Consider the following 15,795-nt stretch of genomic DNA (forward strand, 5'->3'; position numbering starts at 1 on the left):
GCAGTCATTAAAAACCTCCCAAGACACAAAAGTCCAGGGCCAGATGGTTTCCCGGGGAAATTTATCAAACATTTAAAGAAGAAATAATACCTATTCTACTCAAGCAGTTCCAAAGGATAAAAAGGGACGGAATACTTCCAAACTCATTTTATGAGGCCAGCATCACCTTAATTCCAAAACCAGACAAAGACCCCACCAAAAAGGAGAATTATAGACCAATATCCCTGATGAACACAGCTGCAAAAATTCTCAACAAGATACTAGCCAATAGGATCCAACAGTACATTAAGATTATTTACCATGACTAAGTGGGATTTATCCACGGGATGCAAGGTTGGTTCAACACTTGTAAAACAACTAACATGATAAATCACATCAACAAGAGAAAAAACAAGAACCGTATGATCCTCTCAATAGATGCAGAGAAAATATTTGACAAAATACAGCATCCATTCCTGATCAAAACTCTTGAGAATGTAGGGATAGAGGGAGCATTCCTCAGCATCTTAAAAGCCATCTATGTAAAGCCCACAGTAAATATCATTCTCAATGGGGAAAAACTGAGAGCCTTTTCCCTAAAATCAGAAACACAACAGGGATTTCCACTCTCACCACTGCTATTCAATGTAAAAAATCATTTTAGAACAATGAAAATATAAAATGGAGTATCTATCTCATTCCTTACACTCAAACAATTTCAGATGTCTCAGAAATTTAAATGTAAGAAGTTACAATATAAAAATATATTTATTCATAAAGAGGTGAAGAAGATCTTTCTTAGGGAGAAGTTAATACATAGACACCATAAGATAAAAGATTGATATATTTAACTGTTCTAGATTGAATTATGCACCTCAAGGAGGTACATAGAAGTCCTAATCTCAGGTATCTATGAATATGACCTCATCTGGAAATAAGGTCTTTGCAGAGGTAATCAAGGTAAGATGAGATCATTAAGGGGGGCCCTGATCCAATATAGGTGGTGTCTTATAAGAAGAGACACAGAGACAGACATACACAGAGGGAAGATGATATGAAGACACAAAAAAAGAACCCGATGTGACCAGAGAGGCAGAGACTGGAGTGATCAATCTATAAGAAAGAAAAATAATGCCAGCAATACCAGAAGCTAAAAGAAAGGCATGGAGGTGCACATGGGTGGCTCAGTTGGTTAAACATCTAACTCTTGGTTTCAATTCAAGTCATGATCTCAGATTCATGAAATCAAGCCCTGCATGACATTGGGCTCCCTGTTCAGCAGGGAGTCTGTTTCTCTCCCTCACCCTCTGCACTCCCCCCTACTTGTGTTCTCTCTCTCCCCCTTTCAAATAAATATAAAAATCTAAAGAATAAAAGAAAGAAGGAAGGAAGGAAGGAAGGAAAGAAAGAAAAGAAAGAAAGAAAGAAAGAAAGAAAGAAAGAAAGAAGAAAGAAAGAAAGAAAGAAAGAAAAAAGAAAAGAAAGAAAGAAAGAAAGAAAGAAAGAAAGAAAGAAAGAAAGAAAGAAAGAAAGAAAGAAAGAGAGAGACATGGAACAGACTCTCCCTTAGAGAATTCAGAGAGAGCATGGCCTTGCCAAAACCTTGAGTTCTGACTTCTGGCCTCTTTGTGAAAAAATAAATTTGTTTTAACTCACCCAGTTTTTGGTAACTTGTTATGGTAGCCCCCAGGAAACTATATAGACTCTACAAAAATTGAAAACATTAGCTCAGAAAAACAAAATCACAAACTCAGATACAAATGAAAAGAGTTCTAGCAATGGCTGGTAAAATGTTGGTACACCTTCTCTTCCAGAAACAACTATAAAACTGAACAAAATAATTATTGAAAAACAATCATAATTTCAGGGCTTCAGGATGGACCAAAAGCAAACAACGAATTGAGGAGCATATATGTACTAAAAACTGCTGAATTTCAGGTAAGAACAGTAGGAGTCCAGTTTTGTTTAAAACGGAATTCTACGTGATATTTACGAGAAGAGGAATGGAGATGCTGTCTCATGTGGTCATTACCATGCTAGCAGTTCTCATTCTAGCAAAAAAATTAAACGCCCAAATGATACATGAGTATATTCTCATTGCAAAATAACAAAACTAATAAAATGAAATTCCACATTGATTCTATTATCCTCCAATCTCATTCCTCTCCTTCAACATTACTGTAGTTATATAGACACAAATAATTTGGTTTTGTGTTCATTTTGATATTTAAATAAATAAGGTCATACTGTATTATAGTACTGTTTTCAACTTGCATTTTTGTTTTTGTTTTTGTTTTTGTTTTTTGTTTTCTTTCAGTTAACAATGTTTTTGGAGAACTTCCTAACATACATGTTCTTCATCTTAATGGCTGAATGGAATTCCGTTTTATTGATATATTGTGTCCCCACTGACAAGCATTTACCCTCTTTGTGCAGGTGTGTGAGTACTTCTCGCATGGACCTGGAAATTCCAAGTGCACGTCTGTGTTCGATTATAAAGGTACAACCCAATTGTCCTCCAAAAAGCTGCTGTCCCTGCACCCTTGACAATATTAGATATTATTATGGTTTAAATTTTTTGGAAATTAAAATAAATAAATAAATAAATTTTTTGGAAATTGGCAGGAAAAAAATGTATCATCTACAAAATATGTCATTTACAAATTATGTCATTTAAAATGTATGTCAAGGGGCGCCGGGGTGGTTCAGTTGGTTAAGCGCCTGCCTTCAGCTCAGGTCATGATCTGAGATCCTGGGATTGAGCCCCACGTCAGGCTCTCTGCTCAGCAGGAAGCCTGCTTCTCTCTCCCTCTGCTGCTCCCCCTGCTTGGGCTCTTTCACTCTCTCTCTCTGTCAAATAAATAAACTAAATCTTAAAATAAAATAAAATACATATCGAAAATAGAAAAATAATCTTTCTTTTTTTTAAAGATTTATTTATTTATTAGAGAGAGAGAGAGAGAGAGAGAGGCAGAGACACAGGAGGAGGGAGAAGCAGGCTCCATGCCGGGAGCCCGACGTGGGACTCAATCTCGGGACTCCAGGATTGCACCCTGGGCCAAAGGCAGGCGCTAAACCACTGAGCCACCCAGGGATCCCCCAAAATAATCTTTCATTTAAAAAAGAATTTATTTCACCTCCTATGAATCTATAATTATTTCAACATAAGTAGTAAAAAAGTATAAACAAAGGAAAAAATACTTTTATTACATTATTTTGCCACTCTCACAGCAGTGCTGGTATTTCTTGTTCATTATATAAGCTTGTTTTCATCCTTAGAGAGAAATATTTTAGGCCTGGGGCCTGTGACTAATAGACCTCCTGCACCCCTCCTCCCACTTCTCCAGGCCCAACACATTTTAGTGAGCAACACATCCTAATTTCTGGGCAAGGAAGTCAGAAGGCTACCTATTAACTAAGAGATTCAAAATTAAGAAGCCCAAGACAAAATAAAGATGTGTCTACGATTCTGTAATTTGTTGAGTCTTGAGATGGATGACTTACCAATGGCCTCCTCCCGCCACCTGCCACCTGCCACCTGTACTTCCTCCGGGGACCACCACCACAAGATATTCCTCCTATTTGTGTCTGCCAGCCCTTCCTCTCCTCTGGCTCCTTTCGGACTGCACACAAATCCAGTCCCTCCCATCTGAAATTTCCTTCCCAGAGCTTTGCTTCACTCTCCAGCAGATGATGGAGAGGCAATCTCACAGAGGCAGGCAATCCTGAGTGCAAATTCCAGGCTTGACTAGGGGTACAGTCAGTGAGGACATAATTCAGAAGACCCTTGCTTCATGCTCAGCATTATACTAGGGCTCTCCCCCATTTCTGCCCCTTCTCCTTCCTGCCAACATCCTCAATCTCCTCTAAGAGCATCCACGGAGGCTCATACTACTTCACCTCCCCTCCCCACAACCCCAGCCACTGCAGTCTGACCTACATGCCCACATTTCTGCTGGTGCAGATTTTTCACGGGGCTCACAGATGACTTCCTAATTGCCAGACAGGACAGATTTTTCCTCAGTCTGCATTCTGCATGACCTCCTCACAGCATTTCACCTACTCTTCCCCTCTTGCCCTTGGCTTCTATAACAGAACACCCTCCCAACTCTCCTCCTAACTCAGATTGTCCTCCCTTGGCTTCTCTTCTTCTGCACATTTGTCCCCCATTGGGTCGCCAGGTTTGACCTTGGCTTTTCTCTGTGACTTTCAGAGTGGCCTCATTTTCAGTCAGGCCCCTATGTCCTGGTTGTTCCCAAATCCACATTTATAGCTCTGGTCTCTTTCCTAAGCTCCAGATCTAAGCTTCAATAGATTCTGGATGAATTCTCTATATAAATATTCTGTAGACTCTCAAACTCTGTCCACTTTCAATTCTCTTGCTTCTCAAATACTGTTTCCTCCCTTGTACACGATGCTCAACTTGTGTACCTATTGCACTGCCTCTATCCATTCCTCTTCTCTCTCTGTATCAATCAGCACCCACCCCATGAAGTCACCCTTCCATCCCACACCATGAAACATCAGATCAGATTTCCTGAGTGATGGGTGAGAAGCTAGGTGATATAATATGAAAAGGCTGGGAGTTATCTTTTGTGAGCTAAGTTTGGAAAAGTGAAAAAAATGGGAGGTAAAGGGAATCCAAGCAGATTAATTCTCCTTTCTCTCCTGTGGCTCACATCAGAGTGTGGTACCTGCTTGCGACCCATCATGCATGCTGGGCAAACGTCCCAATGAGTGATTTTGTCTTGTTAGTTCCCCCCAAAACAGACCCAGAGGTAAGCCAGGCATATAGATAATTTACTAGGGAAGTGATCCCAAGGAACAGAAACAAGAGATAGGGGGAGCAAAATAGGAGGGAGAGCCAATGCAAAGAAGTTTTAAGTTGGCACCACCTATGTATGGTTAGTGACTGGTGCTCAGTGATATGGGATGGTCTAAGAAACTTTGTGAAATGCATCTCAGAACGGCCCTTCTGGGGAAGGGGAGCATCTATCCAACAGCTGCCATTACCCTGTAGACTGTTAACTCTTCCCAGGTCGTGCATACATGATATTAAATGAGCTCCCCCCAAAAGTTCCCAGCCTGGCATGAGAGTAGCCCTGGGGCAGGAGGAGAGATACTCTCAGGAGACATAACTCTGTGAAACTGGTTGGGACTTGTGTAGAACTTGCTGCAGAGGTGGATGGAGTAGGAAATAGGACCAAGAAGATTCGAAGTGGTGTTAAAAATTGTCAGATCCAGACTGGCCTCATGGTTTCTTTGTGGCTCCTGGTGGAGCAGTGGTCCATGCACCAATGCACCCCCTTGCCTTATAGCACCTCACACAGTTCCCTTATTATGCTTCCCCTTTCTCCTCTCACTCTCCTGGGCTTGCCCTTCCCAGATAAAGTGTTAGTACTTTAATCTTTGCCTCAGACCCTGATTTCCAAAGGACCCATAGCGAGGCAGTCCTAGGAGACCAAATAATAACTTCGCTAATTGCTGTGGAAATTATATTAATTAAAACGAATGTGGAACAGTCTGGCTATTTATGACAATTCTAGGGACTTATGAAAAGAGGATGACCAGCTCAGGGCAATCAACTTCCAACTACGAATATACTTACAAAGTCAGAGAGCCTCTAGAGCAGCTTTTATTTTTATTATTTTTTAAAACTTTTTTAAGACATTTTTTTACAAATAAAAATTTGTAAATTTCAATTTATAAAATATTGAAGTGTTACATATTATAACACATATTATAAATATGTGCACATATTATAAATACAGGATTTGAGAAATTTCCGTCAAGTGAGCACAATCACCTAGCCAGGCCCCAGACTTAATAAATATAAAACTATCAACACCCAGAAGCTCTCTTTATGATCTCTTAAAACTATCAACACCCAGAAGCTCTCTTTATGATCTCTTTCAATCATTGCCTGTCTCCAGGGAGGGAATTATTATCCTGACTTCTTTTATTTTTTTTAAAGAATTTATTTATTTATTCATGAGAGACACAGAGAGAGAGGCAGGCAGAGACATAGGCAGAGGGATCAGCAGGTTCCATGCAGGGAGCCTGATGTGGGACTCGATCCCGGGACCGTGGATCACGCCCTGAGCCGAAGGCAGATGCTCAACTGCTGAGCCACCCAGGTGTCCCTTATCCTGACTTCTAACATAAGTATGGTAGCTTTTAAGGAGAGCCTTATCTGCTGCAGTCACAGATCAGATTGTGCTGAATATCAGACCCGGAATTTGATTATGATGACAGAGCTACAGAAAATACCCGGATTGGAAACTTTTTGGTGTTGAAACCCAATAATCTCGAATCCCAAAACTCCCTTGGCAAAAGCAATCTCCTCCCTCTGCCAGAGGAGAAGCACTTCTGCTTGCCTGGAGACCATGCTGACCTCAGTTGAATTGGAGCTTCCCAAAGAGATACTAATTCTCTTCATGACTTGCTCCCACCAGTCCTCATTTCCTGGAGTCAGATCCCAGCACAGCCTGGATGGGGAATATAAAAGCTTACATCTCAAGGAAATTTCTAAAGCGTATTGCCTATGTGTCAGCAAGAGTAGGGGCATGTGTGGGAGCAGATTGTATTAGCTTTTTTGTGGCTGCTGAAACAAATTACCACAAACTGAGTGGCTTAAAAGAACATAAATTTATTCTTTCACAGTTCTGGAGGCTTGAATCAAGGTTGGTTCCTTCTGGAGCCTCCGAGGGAGAATCTGTTCCATGTCTCTCTCCTAGCTTCTGGTGGCTAGCAGCACTTCTTGGCATTCTTTGCTTTATAAGCATAGCTCTCCTATCTCTGCCGCATTGTCACATCATCTTCTGCTCTGTATGTCTCTGCGGCTTCTCCTTTGCTGTCTCTTTACAAGGACACCCAGTCATTGGATTTAGGGCTCACTCTAAATCTAGGATGATCTCACTTTAAGATCCTTAATTACGTCTGCAAATGTCATGGTTCTTGGACCAGCAAGAGCTTAGCAAAGGCACCGTGGAGCAGAGTTCTTCTAGCTAACCCACAAACTGATGATGATGAGCAGAATCATCTCAACAACCACAGTCCCCCCACCCACCCCCGTTGCAGTTAGCAGCACAGCCACCATAGCAACCCTGGCTGCACAGCCTGGAGCAGAGGCACTCAGCCAAGCCATCATAGGTCCTCTGAACCCCCTTTACTATGGGCAGGTGAGTGATAATAAATGATGGCTGTTTTAAGCCATTGAGTTTCAAGGGGTTTGTTTTGCAGTAATAGCCAGTTGATACAGAGCCTATTACATATCTCCCAGCAATTAATAAGCAAATAATAAGTGAGGCTTTAAACGATTTGAACAACATAGTAATGCAGCTTGATGTAACAGCTACATAAAGAACTCTGTACACAACTTCAAAGAAGATACATTCTTTCTAAACAAATGTGGAACATTTTCTTAAAAAATAAGCTTTGTTAGGCCTAAAAGCAAATCTCAACTCATTGTAAAAAGAAAACCTATACAGACAAATTTCGCAATTAACAAATGATACGAAAAAGTATCAAATTCAACCCCTATCCCCAAAACTATTCATTTGGTTGGAATAGAAATAACCCTTCCAAAATACCTGAAATATAGGGAAAAAAAACCCAAGTGGAACTTATGGATAAGTCAGAAACGAACGACAAGAGGCACTACATATAAAAATCTGCAGGGTGCAGCCAAAGTCATACTAAAAAAAATATAGCTTTAATACACTTGTTTGGAAATAAAATATTTTTTAAAAACAAGTGAACTGGTCTCCCAGTTTAAGAAGCTAAGAAAAGAACATCAGAGCAATCCCCCCAAATAAGTACATAATAAATATAAAAGTAGAAACCAAGAAATGAAAGAATAGAACCCAATAAGTAGTTTGTTTGTTTTTTCTTCTGGAGGAGGGAGGACACAAATAAAATGGACAAAGTATGACAAGTTTAATCAAGACAAAATCAGAGAAACACTAATCAACAACATTAAGACTAATAAAAATGCTGTACCTGCAAACACAGTAGAATTTTTAAAAATTGAAGTGAATATTATATAAAACTTTATAATAACAAATTTGAAAGAGAAAAAACATGATTTTCTAGGTATCAAATGCTCAGGATTGACAAAAGAAGTAGGAAATATAGACCAATAAGGGATCCCTGGGTGGCTCAGCAGTTTGGCGCCTGCCTTCGGCCCAGGGCGTGATCCTGGAGTCCAGGGATCGACTCCTGCGTTGGGCTCCCTGTGTGGAGCCTGCTTCTCCCTCTGCCTGTGTCTCTGTCTCTCAATCTGTGTCTCTCATGAATAAATAAATAAAATCTTTAAAAATAAATAGAGACCAATAAAAAACAGAAGGAATTGGAAAGGTAATCCAATATCTACATTAAAATGTTCCCAAGCCCAGGGGAGTCTACTTGTCCCTCTCCCTCTGCCCCTCCCTGTGCTTGTGGGCACACACACACTCTCCCTCTTAAATAAGTAAATAAAATCCTTTTTTTAAAAAAAAAGGAAGGAGGGAGGGAAGGAGGGAAGGAAAGCTATAAGCTTAGCTCACTTTATAAAGCTGAAATTAAAAAAAAAAAGAGGCAAATTCAATGCAGCAGCATAAAGATAAGATTTATACTAGGTAGGCAAACACGATTCAACTTGAGGAAAATCTTAATGCCAGTCACTTTATTAGCCTATGAAAGAAGAAAACCATATGCACATTGCACCAGGTAACAAAACCTGTTTTGATAAAAATCAACTCATTCCAGAAAAGAAAACTAAAAAACACTCAAACTAGGAATATAAGGAACTCTCTTAAAATGATGAGGATCTTGCCAGAAACTGTTTGCATCTGAAGCACCTCGCAGCTGGCAGGTGCTCCTCCCTGCTCCCAGCTTCAGCCTAGGGATATCACTGGGGTTCAGTCTGGCAGCAGGTCCCCTAGATTTCTCTGCAGATACGCTTTCTCTCACTTGTGATGGGTTGTGCTTCACTCAGCTCACCTCTTGGTTTGGTCTACTATCACTACAGCTCAGATATTCCCACATATTTCTGGCACGGGGCAGTATCCTTTCTTAGGCTTCAAGCAGTGCTGTATTTTTTTTTATTATATTTCTTTGATCATTATAACTGAAATTTGGAAAAAGAAAAGCACTTTAAAGAATAGGTTTAGAGGAGTCATTCTCAAAATCTAGTATAAATGAGAGTCATCTAGGAGTTTTATTTTTTTTTTAAAGATTTTATTTATTTATTCATGATAGTTACACAGAGAGAGACAGAGAGGCAGAGACACAGGCAGAGGGAGAAGCAGGCTCCATATGCAGGGAGCCCGACGTGGGATTCGATCCCGGGTCTCCAGGATCGCGCCCCGGGCCAAAGGCAGGCGCCAAACCGCTGTGCCACCCAGGGATCCCTATCTAGGAGTTTTAAAAATGGAGAGTTCTGGGCCCATCCCAAGTAATCTTTTACGTCTTTTCCCATTGATTATATTAGTAATCTGTTTTCATTGTAGAATTTTAAAAAATACTGCAAAAATAAGATCACATACTTGATATTTTTTGAAACATGACTTTTGGGTTGTTTTTTTTTTTTTTTTTTTTTTTTTTTACCAGTCACAAGAGGACGACTATTTTACTTCATTTCTTTCTGTACACATGGGTGTTGCACAAGATTCCCTCCCACTCTCATAAATTATTCTGGGATCTACAGGAGAAGAAGGTCCTAGCCCTGCTAATTCAACACTTGAATTGGAATAGATACGTTACCCCAAGATTTCCAGATAAGCTGTGTGGGAGGGATTCCCTGACTTTCACCTGTGCAGTGGGGGATACCCCCACCCACCCAAATTTGGGTGCTCTGGATCTACACCCTGTTGGTTATAGGTCCAAGCTTTTAAGAGAATATCTCTGTTTTCCTCACTTGTGAAAGACAAAATGGGTGAGTACAACATTCTTAGCTTATAAAGTTCACCTCTCATACAGCTATTGATGTTACCTTACTTAGTTTTCTGGAATGGAATGTTCTAAAAGGAAAGTTAGGACCTTTTATCTCTTATGATTTGCTTTTATTGCTTGAGAATTTAGCCTTATTTGGATAAAATGCCTATTGGTTTGACAGCCGTATGATATCAGAACTTACCCCTCAAAGGTGGCCCCCATTTATTTTGAAGGATCTCCAGAGTGCTGATATTTCTTATGTTCACAAACTGACATGTGGTACCCCTTTGGCTTCCTTTTTCTTCCTATTTGTCTTCATCCACTGCTTCCCATGCTTCCTGGAGAAGCTCCCTGGCTGTCAGGGGCCATTGTTCCTGATCCTTGAATCTGCTTTCTATACTCTACACCATCTTCTGGGATATGCTAAGCTCATACATACACATACACATACACATACACATACACATACACACAGAATTCGATTTTTGTGATGTTTGCCTATCTATCTCAAACTTGCCTGGTTTTGTTTCAAAGTTGACTACTCCCTCAATCTACTGGGAGCAGTAGAATGAACCAGAAGTCACTGTGCCTTGGGACAGGTGATGACAATCACAGTGAGTGAACTGAAACCATCAGCACAGGAGCCCAATTGTTAAATGAAGTGAGGGAGGACTGAGCAAGTCTGGGGAAGCTTGGTTATTGAGGTTTGTCCCATTTCAGTCTGGGCAACTGAGAGCCTGTGAATTGCTAGGTGAGACCTCCCTTGCCTGCCACAGGGAGAAGTTGCCTTTTTCTATAAGCAGGGAATCCAGCAAATTTCCCCCGAGTTACAAGGATAAGAAGCATACCTTCACACTTAACAAAACTCGTCTTTTTCTTTTAGTTTTTTTAAAGTAATCTCTATACCCAACATGGGGTTTGAACCCACGACCCCAAGATCAAGAGTCATATGCTCTACCAACTGAGCCAGCTAGGCACCCCACTTTCTTTTCTTTTGAAAAACATAGGTTAGATACCTGGGTGGCTTAGTCAGTTAAGTGTCTGCCTTCAGCTCAGGTCATGATCCCAGCGTCCTGGGATCGAGCCCCTGCATCGGGCTCCCTGCTCAGTGGAGAGCCTGCTTCTCCTTCTCCCTCTGCCCCTACTCTACTCCCCACTCATGCTCTCTCTCTCAAATAAGAGGCCACAAGAGGATGACTTGTGGATAAATAAAATATTTTTTTTAAAAAGCATTGATCTGTATGTAATGAAAATAATAAACCAATATTGTAGACATTTTGGAAAATGCAAAAAGGCATCCAAGAAAACAACAGTCATGGCCCACCATCTAAAGACAACTGCTCTTAATTTGTTGTATATTCTTTTATTTTTAAAAAATGAGTATATATGATAGATGTCTTAGAAAAGTGTGATTGTGGGGTGCCTCAGTTGGCTAAGTATCTGCCTTTGGCCCCAGGTCATGATCCCAGGATCCTGAGATGAAGCCCTGAGTCAGGTTCACTGCTCAAGGGGGAGTCTGCTTATTGCTTTCCTTCTGTCCTTCCACCACCTCATGTGCTCGCTCTCTCTCTCTCACTCTCTCAAATACATAAATAAATAAAATCTTAAAAAGAAGAAGAAAGAAAAGTGTGATTGTATGTGATGTGAAGTTTTCTCTCTCGCTTTTGTCATTTTCACATACCTTTTAGAACACTTATCTTCTAGAAGCTGATTTCATTTTTCTGAACTGGAAAATCCCGTCTTTCCAATCCCTTTTTCAGAAGTAGCCACTATAGTAGTTTGGTACATATTCTTCAAGATAGTTTCTGTGTTTATATAGATATGAAAAATATAAAAAAAACAAATACCTTTGAACACACATAGCCCCTTTAAAACAATAAATGGATTTTTGTTGTATGTATTGTTTACTTTTGTAAATGTTTTACTTAACAATGTCTCCACTTACATAATAATTATTTTCTTGGTGCTGCCAGCTATGCAGGCACTGAGAACCATGCACATCTTCCCAGGGCATGCCAGGAACCCCTCATTTTGAAAACCGGTACAGAGAATTCAAAAAAAATTATTTAACTATTCACCTACAGTTTAGGTTGATTCTAATATTTCTGCTTTCATCAGCAATGTTTCCCCCATTTGTCTAACACTCTTCTCACAACCCAGATGATGAGGAAAGTGGCAATTAATTCAGCAAGTGGGTTAACTACCCTCATATCAGCACCACCTGTCTTCTGGATACACCATTTAAAAAATACTAATTGCTATTCCATCTAAATGGGGTTTGGCACTGTTATCATTTTTTAAAAAGTCAAGTACTTTCATGTTAGCGATGAAAATTTTAATGGATTGGGTGGAACGGGGACTTGATTCACAAGCTCCTGGGTGCATCGCTGGCCCTTTCTCTGATGGCTGGCTGACCAGTGGTTTCATCCCCACCTCATCTCTTCCAGTCTTCAGCACGGGAGCTGACATACTGATTCTGTTTACAACTTCAAAAGGCATTTTTTAAATGAATTATGTGGGCAGGTCATATTAATTCACAGGAATACCACTTTTAATACCTTGAAATGTCTTCAGTAATAGCTTGCCGTTACTGAGAAGTACAGAAGAAACTTGCCAAGCCTGCCCTAACTGTGCTTCGTGTCACCTTTTCTTCAACCAGTTCCTCTCTCCTCCTGGCCCTCTCCCACCCTCATTTCCAAGTACTTACCCTGGAGAGACATTTGGCTCACACCGAGTCCCCTCCTGACCTGCCTTAGCTATGGCTCCAGCCTCAGGTAGCAGCTCCACACGGTCTCCTGCCCTCAGTAGGATGGAAACCTCAGGTCCTAGAAGAATCCAGAGCACCAGGAGTTCTTTCCTTTCAAATCAACTGTTTCTTTCACTCGGGATAACTCCCTTTTTTCTCCTGGGCTGATTCCTCTTAATATTCTAATTCACTGTGAGCCTGGGTGGCTCAGTCCTTGAGCTTCTGATTCTTGATTTCTGCTGGGGTCATGATCTGGGGTTGCAAGATCTAGCCCCTGGTGGGGCTCAATGTTCAGTGGGGAGTATGCTGGAGATTTTCTCTCCCTCTCCCTCTCCTCTGCCCCTTCCCCTGTTGTCCCTCTCTCTCAAATAATAAATAAATTAATCTTAAAAAGAAAAAGAATATGCAAATTCACTACTGCACCCAAGTAACCCAGATGGTGGATAGCAGGGAGCACAACTCAGCCCACTTGAGATAAACACAGGGGTATCCAATCTCCCAGAGTGCCAGGTTCTAAAGCCAGCTCATAATGGGGCAAAAACCCCCATTTAGGTAAAATATCAAACACTAAGTAAATACTTGTACTAAATACTACCTAGTAGGTCAAACAAAATTACATCCCCATGAAGAATTATATGATCATTAGGAGGCTTGTTGCACTATGCTCTTTGTCTGACACTGATAGGTTAGATCATGAATTTATTTATTTATTTTTTGGCCTTATACCCAGAGTTTGGGTAATTATTCCCATATCTCTTGGTGTCTCAGTCTCCTCCTGTGTAAAATGAGAGTAATATGACTTCCTATCCCATAGGTTGTTTTGAAGATAGAACGAATGTGTGTAAAGTGCATAATCAGTAATATTTCAACTAATTCACCAATTAAGAATACGTTTTTAAAGAAAGATTTTATTTATTTATTTTGAGAGAGAGAGGGAGCATGAGTGGGGTGGGGGAGGGGCAGAGAGAGAAGAAGTAGACTCCCCACTGAGCAGGGAGCTCACTTTGGGGTTCTGTCCCAGGCTCCTGGGATCATGCATGATATGAGCTGAAGGCAGATGCTTAACTGTCCAGGGGATGTGGGGATGAGGAGGTTGTGTAACAATGAAGAGGTATGAGGTTTCCTTTTGGGGTAAGGCAAAGGTTCTAAAATGGATTGTGGTATTAATGCATGACTCTATGAATATACTGAAAGATGTTGATTGTACACTTTAAAAGGTAAATTTCATATTACATGAACTTTATCTCAATAAAGCTGTTTTTTTAAATTGAAAAAAATAAATTAGTTGTCACCTTATTATCCAGTAGAATATCAATATTGCATGATTTCTATCCAACAGAGTTACCCCAAAAGTTATGATTTTAGTGCCTATTGGACATTGAATATTTTTGCATCTAACTGCAGTCGCATCCATGGTCAGTTACTAAACAAATACCAGCCCTTGTTATTAATTAGAGGTGGTGACAACAATCACATTATGGTTCTTTTTTTTTAAGATTTTGTTTATTTATTCATGAGAGACACACACAGAGAGAGGTAGAGACACAGGCAGAGGGAGAAGCAGGCCCCATGCAGGGAGCCCAATGTGGGACTCAATCCCAGGTCTCCAGGATCATGCCCTGGGCTGAAGGAGGCACCAAACCACTGAGCCACCCAGGCTGCCCTCACATTATGGTTCTAACTCTTGAAATTGCTCCTCAGATACAGAAGATCAGGAGGATGTGGTGTGGTGCTCTGGAATGGAGAGCTGCAGGTGCGAATCCTCAGCTGAAGGTGACGAGGATGCCACTTGGAGCTGTATTGTGTGGGGAAGTTCACACAGCCCTGCCACAGTGTGTGTCAGACTCTAACATTTAGTTTGGCCAACTCTCCTCCACTTACAGCCCTCCCCAATCACAAAATTGGCAGGGAAAACCCTGGACTGGTGGCTACAAATGGAAACCTTCTGACAAAACCTAGAAAACAAATTGCAGTTGATTCCTTCCGGAGCAGGATCCCAATGGGCATCATTTCCTGAATTTCTCTGCCCGCATTTGGCAACCATCCAGCAGGATCTTCTCCTATGCAAGAAGTGACCCCTTCTCTAGAACCCTCACCTCTTCTCCCTGGGCACTTGAACACTGAATGCAGCCCTCAGGCCTTCCAGGCATCGCTTTACTATTCTCTTGGCTCTACAATCCTACAATTTTCAATACTAGTGCCAGCCACATCTGATGTTGTTTTATGTTCCCCGAAGAGAAGAGCTCTCCTCCAATTTCATAGAGATATAATTGAAATACAGGAAATTGCACATATTTAAAGTATACTGTTTGTTCAGTTTGACATATGTATACATCACCCCAATCAAGATGGCAAACATTTTAATCAGCACCAACAATACTGACACGTTAGATGAACTTGTGTTTCTGCAATGTATATAAATATATATATAATTGCATATAAATGGGATCAGACAGCATGTATTTTACATGCTGTCTGATCTAGCTTCTTTAGTCTGATCTAGCTTCTTTAGTTCAGCATAGTGATCTTGAGATTTACCCATGTTGTTGTGTGTATACACCGTATGTTCCTTTTTATTGCTGAGTAATATTCCACAGTATGAATATATCATAATATTTTATATATTCATCTGATGATGGACATTTGTGTTGCTTCCACAGTTTTTTTTGCTTTTTTTTGATATTGCAAATAAAGACTTGTTATCGAATGTATAAGTCTTTGTGTAGGTGTATGTTTTCATTTTTCTTGGGAAAATACATAGTTGTAGAATGGCTGGCTTATATGGCAAGTGTACGTTTAATGTTTTAAGAAACTGTCATGTTGTTTTCCAAAGCAGTATATCATTTCATATCCCCACCAGCCATGTGTGAGAATTCCAGTTGCTCCATGTCTTTGCCAACACTCAGTATGGTCAGTGTCTTTAATTTTAGCCATTTTGGTAAATATGTGGTATTTCTATTTTTATTTTCCTAATGAGCAATGATGGTGAACATCTTTTCCTGGCTCATTGGCCATTCATGTATCTTTTTTTGTGAAGTGTCGTATTTGAATCTTTTGCACATCTTCTTGTTGTATTATTTTGTCTTCTTCTTATTGAGTTGAGTTCTTTACATATTTGGATGCAACTTCTTTGTCTTACATATGCACTGTACATA

General features: G+C 40.4%; 1 long non-coding RNA gene and 1 other non-coding gene across 2 annotated transcripts; one reads left to right on the forward strand and one right to left on the reverse strand.

Annotated features, from left to right (window-relative positions):
• Positions 1–1,524: 1,524 nt before the first annotated feature.
• LOC100688039 lies at positions 1,525–15,294 on the forward strand. Its single transcript, XR_005376695.1, has 3 exons — positions 1,525–1,917; positions 2,416–2,479; positions 14,342–15,294. It is a non-coding gene; the product is annotated as an uncharacterized LOC100688039 (long non-coding RNA).
• TRNAK-CUU lies at positions 10,798–10,870 on the reverse strand. The gene has a single exon. It is a non-coding gene; the product is annotated as a tRNA-Lys (tRNA).
• Positions 15,295–15,795: the final 501 nt, after the last annotated feature.

Source organism: Canis lupus, chromosome 23 (assembly GCF_011100685.1).
Source record: "Canis lupus familiaris isolate Mischka breed German Shepherd chromosome 23, alternate assembly UU_Cfam_GSD_1.0, whole genome shotgun sequence".
Lineage (NCBI taxonomy): Eukaryota > Metazoa > Chordata > Mammalia > Carnivora > Canidae > Canis > Canis lupus.